This window comes from Hydra viridissima, unplaced genomic scaffold, assembly GCF_058129835.1.
Source record: "Hydra viridissima isolate aposymbiotic clone 2 unplaced genomic scaffold, HvirCarnegie_v1 scaffold_9, whole genome shotgun sequence".
Taxonomy (NCBI): Eukaryota; Metazoa; Cnidaria; class Hydrozoa; order Anthoathecata; family Hydridae; genus Hydra; species Hydra viridissima.
The window spans coordinates 17,968,006-17,979,570 of NW_028324308.1; the positions used below are offsets into that span (position 1 = coordinate 17,968,006).

At 31.4% G+C, this 11,565-nt stretch overlaps 1 pseudogene; it reads right to left on the reverse strand.

Annotated features, from left to right (window-relative positions):
• Positions 1–3,489: 3,489 nt before the first annotated feature.
• LOC149884387 (uncharacterized) lies at positions 3,490–4,768 on the reverse strand (annotated as a pseudogene).
• Positions 4,769–11,565: the final 6,797 nt, after the last annotated feature.

Genomic DNA, 11,565 nt, shown 5'->3' on the forward strand with positions numbered 1-11,565 from the left:
CAGCTGCAACAACAACTGCCGGCGCAGAATATTATAATAAATAACACTTCATCAAACGAACAAACCGCAGTAAATATTTATTAATTTTTTTATGCAGATAATAATTTCAGGTATATCTACTTAATTACGTTAAATATATGTAAATGAATGTTTAAATGCAATTTTATATTTTAAAGTGCTCCTCATTTTTTCAATATTTTTTAGAAAGTTGATGTGAAGGTCAATGCCAATGACAACGTTGTAATAAACCATGTATATATAAATAACCACATGAGACTAGCTTGCTTCTCTTTTTTGTTCTGCTTCTTTCCGATTGGTGCATTGGCCATATACAAATCATGTCAGGTATGTTTTTTTTGCATGAATATAAATAAATTTTATTTTTAAATATAAGTTTTTTATAAAAGGTTTTATTTTAGTGTTATTGTACTAAGACACCGAGGTTAAATTTGGATCAATCTCGTGCAATGGAAATTTTTAAAATATAACTTCAATAACTTAATTTTTAAAATACCCAGATTGTCAAGCGACTTTATTCCTGCACTTAATTAAAGCTTTGACAGCCTGCGCGTAAATATGTTAAGAAGATTGGTAAACTCATCTCTTCAGTATAATATCTGTTGTGTTAAACCCGGCATAAGCGATCCACATTTAAACTTTTATTGAACTTCCTCTTCAAAAATGAAGTAAATTGGTATCATAACTGCTTTTAAAAACTAAGAGAAGTTCCTCTATAAAACCGGCCTGTTGGATTACTAACGTAGTTGATCAAACGTGTTTTTATGAAACACTATAAGCTCTTTTACAATCATTTAATGTTTACTTTATGAATCAATGCAACCTTGTTCATAAAGAAGCAAAGATGCTTTTATCTTATACTGTTGAAGGTTGTTAGTAAATAAACCAAATGTTTAAAATGAATGATTTGGCCTATTCACTAACAACCTTTGATATTCTAAGATCATGGAATGGTAAATGATTCAAAGGTAAGTTATTGCTATTGCTTATTGAGTTACATGTCATTTTGTTAATATTTTAAACGCTGTTCAAGAAAAATAAATTGCTTGTTTGCTTTTAAAGCTGTTGTGTTAATTATTAATAGATCACTGCAAAACATAATTGTAATGTTATAATAGATAAACTCTAAAAAGGCAATCTAGTCCACCTATTCATTTGAATAATGAAAAAGATTGGTTGAAAAAACCGTCTCTCACCTCAACGTAAAAAGTTAGCTAAAAGAAAAATGCGGACATGAATAGAGTCTTATTTACATATATAATTGAATAATCCAACCATTCCAAAAGTGCTACGGTAGTATCTCAACTCAAAGCGCAACATTTTCTCAAAATATTTGTTTTTTAGAGAAAATCTTAACCCGCAATATAAGTTTGCATTAGGGTTATCACTGATTAATCAATTGAATATGTTTATTTCTATTTTAAAAAACAAAAAAGAAAAAAAAAAAGCAATATTTCATTTACTATTTTAGGTTGATTCAGCAATCATGAATGGCGATACTGATAAAGCGCTAAAAAACTCGATTACCGCAAAAAGATTGGCTTTCCTATCAACTGGAGTTGGAATTTTAATCTATATTATAATCATTGTAATTTTAAATGTTGGGAGAGGTTAGCTTTGAAAAATCTTGGTTATAATATATATGATAACCCTAAACCTAACAGTAAATGTGAGGATTAGAGTTAGGTTAAAAAGTGCCGTAGGGTTAGGGTTAGGGTCAGGATTAAGGCCCACGAGGGGCATCCTTCGATTGTAACGTGTAGCTAGGTGCACTTGTCTAATCGTCTCGTTCCATCAACCTAGAGGAGTTTTCCGATTGGTCTTGCGCTTTGGGCTGGCAACGCAGAAACAGAATGTCTCTTTGGCGGCGCAAACCGAGCGTTCAGCAACTTTGTAGCATTTTACATGAATGCGGACGATCTGCACGACAAATAATGTTAACTTTCTTGTTGCAACAGTTAGTCACTGGACGTTGGACAAGTGTACAGTTGTTTTGCGTCGAAAGCTGACCGGTGGCCGGATGCGACTCTTCCTTTCACTCGAAATACCGAACCTGGCCATCAGTCGTGTATATTTTCATCTTCTCTTTCAAAGAATTAAGCATCAGTTTTAGAAGTTTCGAATATTCAGATCTACCATCGACAATACTGTATTGATTAATGAGTGAATGGACTGCAAGGAAGACACTTTATAGTGGGTGGGTTTGAATTTATGTAAAATATAGGCTGTATACAGGTAAACAAGTGCGTATATATGGCGTTGCTAGGGATATCACGTTTAGACATGAAATTAAGATAGTTATAAGCACATATTTTCATTCAACGAAATAAGTTTCGGTCTCAGAAGATTCGAATTCGCAGTACTACCATCAACGATGCTTAATCAAGCAGCTTCACTGCATTGATTAATTTGAGAACGGACTAGTGGGTAGTTTCATTTTTTCATTCAATTAACTAGGAATCAGAGTTTTGGAAATCTTAAACTGTACGACACTGCTATCAAAGGTACTTAACTAAACAGTCTCACAGAAGTGCCTAGTTTGAGAACGGAAGGCTCGGAACAACCTTAGTAGTGGGTCAGTTCAACTTTTCAATCAAGGAATTAAACATCTAAGATCTGAAAAATAAAAAGAAGAGCTCTTTGTTAGAAGTTCGTTTTTTTATTTTTCCTCAATTTCTTTTTTTTTTTTTTTTTCTTTGAAATTAATGTTTTTCTTCTCTTATCTATTATTTTGCTTAACTTTATACAACTGGCGCATGATGTCGTTTTTGTAACTAACTCTTAAACATCATCTAACATTTTAATTTGTAATAAATATTTGAATAGAAGAAAATTTTTTTCGTAACGTTTAAATGTAATAAGAACATTTCGTCTTTACAAAAAGCGCTTGTAAAACTAGTTTCAAAAGATATCTTTTTAAAATTGATTTGAAATAAAAAAAAAAACACAAACAGTAAAAAAATAAAATAAAGTACGAGAGAAACATAAAATAAAGAGTAAAAACAAGAATAAAAACGCACAGTGTGCACAGAATGTGGTTTTTTGGAAAAAATTTATAAATCCGTTATTTGTTAATGAAATCTTGTGAAAACTTTAGTATATTACTTTTTTGGGCTGAAGAATCTGATTCTGAGGTTATATGTTTTGTGTGTGCACTCTGACCCAGAGAATGGGGGAACGATGGGGGAGGGGGATGGGCGCCGAGAGTCATGCTCTTGCTTTTTTTTTTTAAATTTTCAAATAAACTGTAAAATATAAGTTAAAATATAAAACTTTTTTTAAAAACTTGTCTTCCACCGCCCCCCGCCCCATAAAACAAATAGCCCCTCGATCCCTGTGACCAGCAAGCTAATAGCTGGCTAGGTTGCTCGGAAAAGGATATCATATCCAATTCATTATGAAATATGTTTGACTATTATTAATTTCAAGAAATTCATAATAAAATGTATTTGAGTTCATAATAATTTTATATCAAACACAAATATACACAGATATTAGTCTTAATGATTTTATATGGTAACAGAAAACAATGTATTTATTCCAACTTTCGCTTGACTGCTCGGAGTACTTGGCAATTGGTGATCCACCTATAATCATAAACAGTTCCCAGGCATGTGCACACATTTGATGCACGCTGGGGCTAAGCATAGCCCATGGAAATGTCTGTTTATGGAATATCATCAATCCATAACCAATTTCTTTAACTTTATCGAGATCACCTTTTTTTCTAACATCAACATGCTGATTAATGCTAAGGAGTATATTGAACTTAGATAACAAAGTCGAGAAGCTATCTTGGTCTTCTGTTTTAAGAATAATGGAGCAGATTGACTCTCTTTCTTTTGGACTAAAAAAACGATTTGCTATTGGTCCAATCTTAGTGTTACCACTACTGGAAGTACAAGAATCAAGAAGCATTCCTGTTTTTTCATTATGTCCTGCTCAGACCATGTATGGGTTTGTTAGCCCACAATGTGATATAAGATTTTCAGACAGTGGTCAAGTACACGTAGCTTTTGATGTAGAATAGCAAAAAATTTTACATCTGATTCAACTATAGGTTCATGGCATTGTCCATGTCTTTTAGTGCCTTAGTACGAGATTTCGCCATTTTCTAGTCTTCTCCAAGTACTAAGCACATCATTGTAGTTTTTATCTATGGTGAACCCATGTAGCATACATACCAGATCATTGGCATCTCTTCTGGAACATTTTCAGTAGTGACAAAAAGCTCCAGAATCACCCACCAATAAACCTATCATTTTGCCATCAACCATACTAATCTCTGCTCCATCTTCTTCTACATCACCCCTGGATGATGACGACGCTGCAACAGGTGGATTTCCAGGCAGTATTATCCCAACTTCGTTTCTTCAAATTTCCAATTTGGCAAAAAGTTTACTTTGTTTCAACTTTGAATTTTTTTTTTTACATGGCATTTAATTTGCTTGAGAATTTTCTTGATGTTATCTATTCATCTTCTAAAGTTAGATTATGTCTCACTTTGATTGTTTTTAAAATTAGCTTTGATTTTTCTAATGAACTTAATTTGATGTTCAAGGTTAGTAAAATTTCTTCTAATTCTCCTTTTTTAATCAATAACATTTTATCGCTTGTAATCAATAGGTAATCCTGAAAGTTGACTTTTATTATTACGCAACCTCGAATATAAAACTCGTAAGAACAAATAAAATTCAAATTTAAATTACTCAGTTTCCGGGGATTACCGGACTGTGTAATTTGTACACATAAAAATAGAAAGTTTACATTGTATGAAACATTTGAGTTTATTTGCGGCCTCCTGCCGCCTTTTTTTTTCCTGTTACTTTGTTTTTAATAAAATTAATATATTTTCATATATTTTAACATTTTTTTAGGTATAAACAAAACTGCACAAAACAAATGTTTAAACTTCAATTTTTATTTTTATTGAATTAATTCGCAGATTAAATATTCAATATACTCCTTAGCATTAATCAGCATGTTGATGTTAGAAAAAAAGGTGATCTCGATAAAGTTAAAGAAATTGGTTATGGATTGATGACATTAAATTTTTTTTTTAAATTTATAATTAATGTTATATTTAATTATTTGATATTTAGTATATAAATTTTATTTATAGACTAATTTTTTTTTTTTTAGAAATGTTTCATGATGTTAAATGTGAAAAGTACATTAGAACTTTCGGAAAATTTATCTTTTGTAATTCCAAAGATTATTTTACCGAATATTCAAGTGCTTTACAGTGCCTTTGGACGAGAGTCATATGGTGTAAAAAAATTGAATTTTTCTGGCACAGAAACTTACAAATATTTGCTAGGTATATTGTCTTATTTCTAACTTTAAAAAACATGAATAAAGTATTATTTTATGTCATTTCTTACTTAACCCTTAAAATACACAGTTTAGATTTTTATTTTAGAAGTAATAACAATCAGATTTCCTGAGATAAACGAAAAACAAATTTCTAGTCAAATAAGTCGCTGGTTTTCAGGTGCGAAGGATAGAGCTGGTGGAAAGAAAAATAGATTGTTAAATAAAAAGATTAGTGAGTGTTGAAAACGAAGACGAAATTCTATAAGTTTTTTCTTTTGAATTATATACAAAAAAAAAACATTGAAAAATAATATTTTGTCTTATTTACATACTTACATATATATATATATATATATATATATATATATATATATATATATATATATATATATATATATATATATATATATAAGTATGTAAATATATTTTTGTGTGTGTATAGTTTTCCCAATTTGAGGAGGTTTTTATGATTTTGGGCCATAATGAGGCAAACCCTCTAGCCAACTGTATATATATATATATATATATTTACACATACCGACAATATATGTATGTAGTACTACATACGTGTACGTATTGTTATATATAACACTAAATAATACTAATAATATAATACGTATATTCGGGACTGTGAAAGCGTTATTTTCCAGTACTGGCGCAATACTATGCCTGTTGCGAATTTTTCATTAAGGCAGTACTATGTCATTACCAGATGCCATCAATGGTTAAGTACTGGACATCCAGTACTGGCAAAGCGTTATCATCCCATGTAAATGCCAATACAGAACCATTACTGACTGCCAGTCTTGCACCAGTATTAGACAGTACTGGCGCTGTACTGCGCCTGTTGTGAATTTTTGCTTGGGTTGCTGTTTATTTTTTTAAAAAAGGTAATTAGGGTCTTTTAGGCAGCTCCAGACAAAATATCCTTTTATATATGTTTGCATTGAAATGAATAAAACTTTTAGCGTATATAGAGATAAAGTAGAGAGTAAAAGTACATAAAAAGCGTCTCTGCTTGGCAGAAGAAAAAAAGAATGAACGGCTAGTTACAACTTTTTAAATTCGCGTGCTATCTTTTCCGATTAAGGCATTTTTTGCAGCTCTTTTCAGAGAAAAGTTAGCGCAGAAGAAAAAAAAGAATGAACGGCTAGTTACAACTTTTTAAATTCGCGTGCTATCTCTTTCGTTTAAGGGTACTTTTTGAATTTTTTTTTTTTCAAAGAAAAGTTGGCGTTGTTTTCCTCTTTTAAGTTTAGCTTATGTAGGTTGACATCACAAAACACTTAACTCAAAAAGGCAAAGTAAAATAAAAGGCTAACGTAAAATAAAATATAAATGAGACTAAATTTAGGCTGCATAATAAAAACATAACAAAACATTCTTCTATATATGTTTACATTGAACGAAATAAAACCCTTTGCATAAATATAGGTAAATTAGATAGTAAAAGTGCATTAAAAGACTCATTCTTTTGCTGAAGAAGAAATGAATGTCTAGATCTTTTAAATTAATGAACTTTTTGATTTCTTTTTCCGAAAATGAGTTGGAGTAGTTTTCCTTTTTTAAATTTCACTAATGAAGCTTAACATTACAGGATTTTATATTTTCCTTTATAACAAACTCTTTAAACATCAGAAATAGTACTCTTAAAGATGCAGAAGTTAGCCAATGGCGATTAGGTAATCATCCTTTACATTTAGCACAAAATTCAAACGAAACCTCATTAAAAAAAACAAAAAACAAAACAAGAAAAAAAGACAAAGAATCTAGTTAAAAATAAATAAAAACTAGCTCAACAACTTTCAAAAACCAGTTATTGCAATCAGTGCAAACAATAAGGTCAACAAAAAAAATAAATAAAGAAAAAAAACAAAATAAATCTTGTCATGCTTCAGAACGAAATGAATATTCGAGTTAATCGCTTTGTGTTACACAAAGTAGGCGAACACAAAGTGGGCTCATTGTTACACAAAGGTTAAACATTATTCTTGTGATGCTGTATTTGTTTTTTACTTGAAGATGAATAATCAGTGCCTTTTTCTGAGTTTAAAATAGAAAAAATAATTCTATGATCAACTTTAACCCCTGTTTGAGTGCAACTTTCACAACCATGACCTTTAGTACACTTAATAAATGCACGTGCTGGTGCATCACACAAAAATTCTTTCACAATAGCTTTGTATATATATTTATATATATATAAATATATATATATACGTACATGTATATAAATATATATATATTTATATATATACATATATATATATATATATATATATATATATATATATATATATATATATATATATATATATATATATATATATATATATATATGATTCTATAAACATTTGGTCTAGGAATTAATTCATGCGCTTTTTAATTGAAAATTGAAGGTTTATTTCAAAATATAAATGGATGAATACATTAATGAAAATAGTGTCCATCACTAGTCACTACTTTTGCCCATCTTTCCGGCAATTTACGAATTCCGTGTCGAAAAAATGCTTCATCCTTAGAAGTGATCCAATCAGAGACCCATTTTTCGATATTTTCTGAAGAAGTGAAGCGCTGTCCAATCAAATTGTTATTCATGCAATCGAACAAGTAGTAGTCAGAAGGAGCAATGTCCGGAGAATACGGCGAGTGGGGTAACACTTCCCATCCGACATTTTCCAAATAGTTTTTGACAGGTTTTGCAACATGTGGTCGAGCGTTATCATGCTGAAAAATGAGTTTATCATGTCTGTTACCCCAATCTGGTCGTTATATGACCAGAGCTTACTTCAAATGCATTAATTGTCGTCGATAACGTTCTCCATTAATAGTTTCACCAGGTGTCAGAAGCTCATGGTACACCACACCTTTCATATCCCACCATATACACAGCAAAACCTTTGCACAGTGTATATTCCGTTTGGGTTGAGATGGACCTGGTTCACCTGGCTTTACCTAGGCCTTTTTTCGTTTAGGATTCTCGTAATAAATCCATTTCTCATCACCAGTAACGATTCGATGCAAAAATCCCTTTCTTTTCTGTCTTTCAAGCAGCAATTCACAAATGGTCTTTCTTCTTTCCACGTCTCTGTCTTTCAATTCATGTGGAACCCAATGTGACATTTTTTGAATCATACCCATGGCTTTGAGGCGTTTGAAAACTGTTGATTGTTCAATTCCTAACAATTTTGCAAGGTCTTCTTGCGTTTGACAAGAATCCTGATCGAGCAATGCTGCCAATTCTGCATCTTCAATTTTTTTCGGCTGTCCTGGTCGCTCTTGGTCTTCCAAACAAAAATCACCACTTTTAAACCGTGCAAACCACTTCTGACACGTTTGCTCAGCTAGAGCATGGTCACCATAAACTTTAACCAAAATACGATGACATTCGGTAACACTTTTCTTCATGTTAAAGTAATGAAGAAGAATCCCCCGCAAAAACACTTTATCAGGAACAGAAATCGACATTATCAGTTAAATTAAAAATAGTGTTGTTTACGCTTAAATCAAATGATTTATAATGAATTCGATGCGCAATAACAGCGATCTTCGCACGCATGCGTTGCTAAACGAAACGCTGAGACAATAAGCTAGTTTCGTATTCCCTTGTCAAACCGCACGAATTAATTCCTAGACCAAATATATATATATATATATATATATATATATATATATATATATATATATATATATATATATATATATATATATATATATATATATATATATATATACAAACACACTGATAATATATGATTTTTTTCACTGCAAGTGGTGATATTTTGTGTTAGATATATTTTGAAATTGTCAACAGTTCAGCCAGTTGTGTCCATTATCCTTTAAATGTAATAAATAATTCATAGTCTTTCAAATAAGCTTGATTTGTAATTCAGATGGTAAAATTATTGAATTTGTACTTGTTAAGTAAATCTGTGAAAGGTCAAAAAAGCATCACATTTATTTGGCTGGTTTAGTTGAATGTTAAGAAGTTTAATAAAAGTAAAGATGGCACTTTAATTTTTAGTAAACTCTATTTAAACTTATTCTAATAAAATTAAAAGTTCAACTGAATAAGTTTACATATATATATATATATATATATATGTATGTATGTATATATAAACGTTAGGTCATTGCTCGCTGTTCCTTATTGAATGTTCAAGAGCTGTCAAAATAACGTTTGCAGTGAACGTCAAAATAACGTTCGCTGTCTGTTCATTGAACGTTCGCATCGACCGTTCAAGAACTGTAAATCGGAGTTCACAAAAGTTAATTCACGTTACGTTTGCAGCGAATATTAAACGAACCTAAACCGACGTTAAAGCAACGTTTCTTTAATGTTAATTGTTAGCTGGGTAGACTTCGATTGATTCTCTAATTGTTTAATTTTTTTAAACAAATTATAATGTGGAGTTTCAGCACCATTATGCTTAAATAACTTTTGAGGAGTGCTAATCTTTTTTATTATGATAAGAAAACATTTTAATTAAAAGAAAAATTTTTTGTAAAAAAAAATCTCACTTTAAATTCCACTCTTAAAGAATCATATTCAAAAACGGAATGCTTGAAAATGGTGAGTTTGGAGCTAACAATAAACCTGCTCCAACTGATTAGTATCCTTTTCCGTTGCGTAAGTAAAAACCGTCTCCTATATATCCTCCATTAGTCCATGGTCTCAAAAACAAACCTGGTCCTGCAGCCGACATTTACATTCCTCTTCCGTTCTTTTTCATATACACAACTCTACCATAGCAGAACCGGCAGATGAACCAACTCTTGTCAACAATCCAGAATGGCGGAATGACAGTCGATACAAGAGCTCTACCAATAGCACCGATAAAAGGAAGAAGAGCTCCTATAAATCCACCTTCTACTTTTGAGTTGAGCGCTAGCTGTCTTTTGCCTAGTATAAGTAATACACCTGTACCATTCTTGTACGCTTTTATAATTTTATTCAATTGAGAAGTAGTCACTGCTAGCACGTGATTACCATCTAGATCTTGATGAGATAGTTTAATATTAACAGCGCTTCCGTCTTGAATTGCCTTCTTGATTTTATCAGCCTGACCCTGTGAAATATTCACTTTTATATTTTCATATCTGCTCATTTTGCTTTTTTTATATTCGAAAGAAAAAAATTATAAAAAAAATCATTTTGATTTTTCAGGGAATTCTACAAGTAAAATTTTAAAAAATTTATCTTGACAGCAGTTCACTTGGATATAATCTATTCAAAATAGACTCTGATGTTTCTCTTATATGATATCTAATAGTTAGATCTTCCCCTCAGAAATCAAGCAGGTTTCCATTTTGATCAACTAATATTGTCTCCATACTAGATATATTTTTCATTACTACCGGAAGTTAAATCTTTTTTTTTTTGAAGGTAGGCATTAATCTCCTGGATGTCGTAGCTTCCTTCATGAATTTTTATTTCATAATCAGTTGTTCCATTATCAAAACTGTATCTTAAAACATTGTATGTAGCATTAACGTTAGAAAAAACCAACCAACTCCATCTCATACTCTTTCCCTTAACTAAACTCAATACTATCTAGGAAATAAGTTTTTATTCTCGTTTTATAATCAATAACTGTTAAATGAAATCCTGACATTTTTTTATAGCAAATATTTTTTTAAAATTTCTATAGGATTTTTTCTTACGATTCTGGAAAATGAAAATCATCAAACCCACTTCTACAGGGTGCGTAAAAAGTTCCCGCACTCCTCTGGCAACGAAGATATTTCCCTTATTTTAAAGCATACCGTTTATTTTTCTGCATTATTTATGCTCTTCTCTAATCTTTGAATATGTTTTAATATTGAAGTTTTTAGGTTCCTTGACGAAATCAAGAGATTTGCGGCCGGCAATCGAGAGGCTAGCTAAAGAGAAAAAGAAAGCATTGGAGATCGCTCGTCTTCTGAATGTTCCGCGGCGTACGGTTTATGATTGCTTGAAGCGATTTGAAGAAACTGGTTCCATTGATGATCGTCGACATTCTGGAAGACCAAAAACTGCAACTTCGGGTAAAACCGTCAAAAAATCCGCGACAATATTTGGTTCAACCTAAAACGATCGATGAGACTAATGGCCAAGGATGAAGGGATTTCAGAAGGTTCAGTTCGGTAAATCGTCCACATAAAGCTCGGAAATTACTCGTACAAAATTCAAAAAGCTCACGGACTTACTGATCGGATGAAAGCCACTCGTTTGGCCCGTTGCAAGGAGCT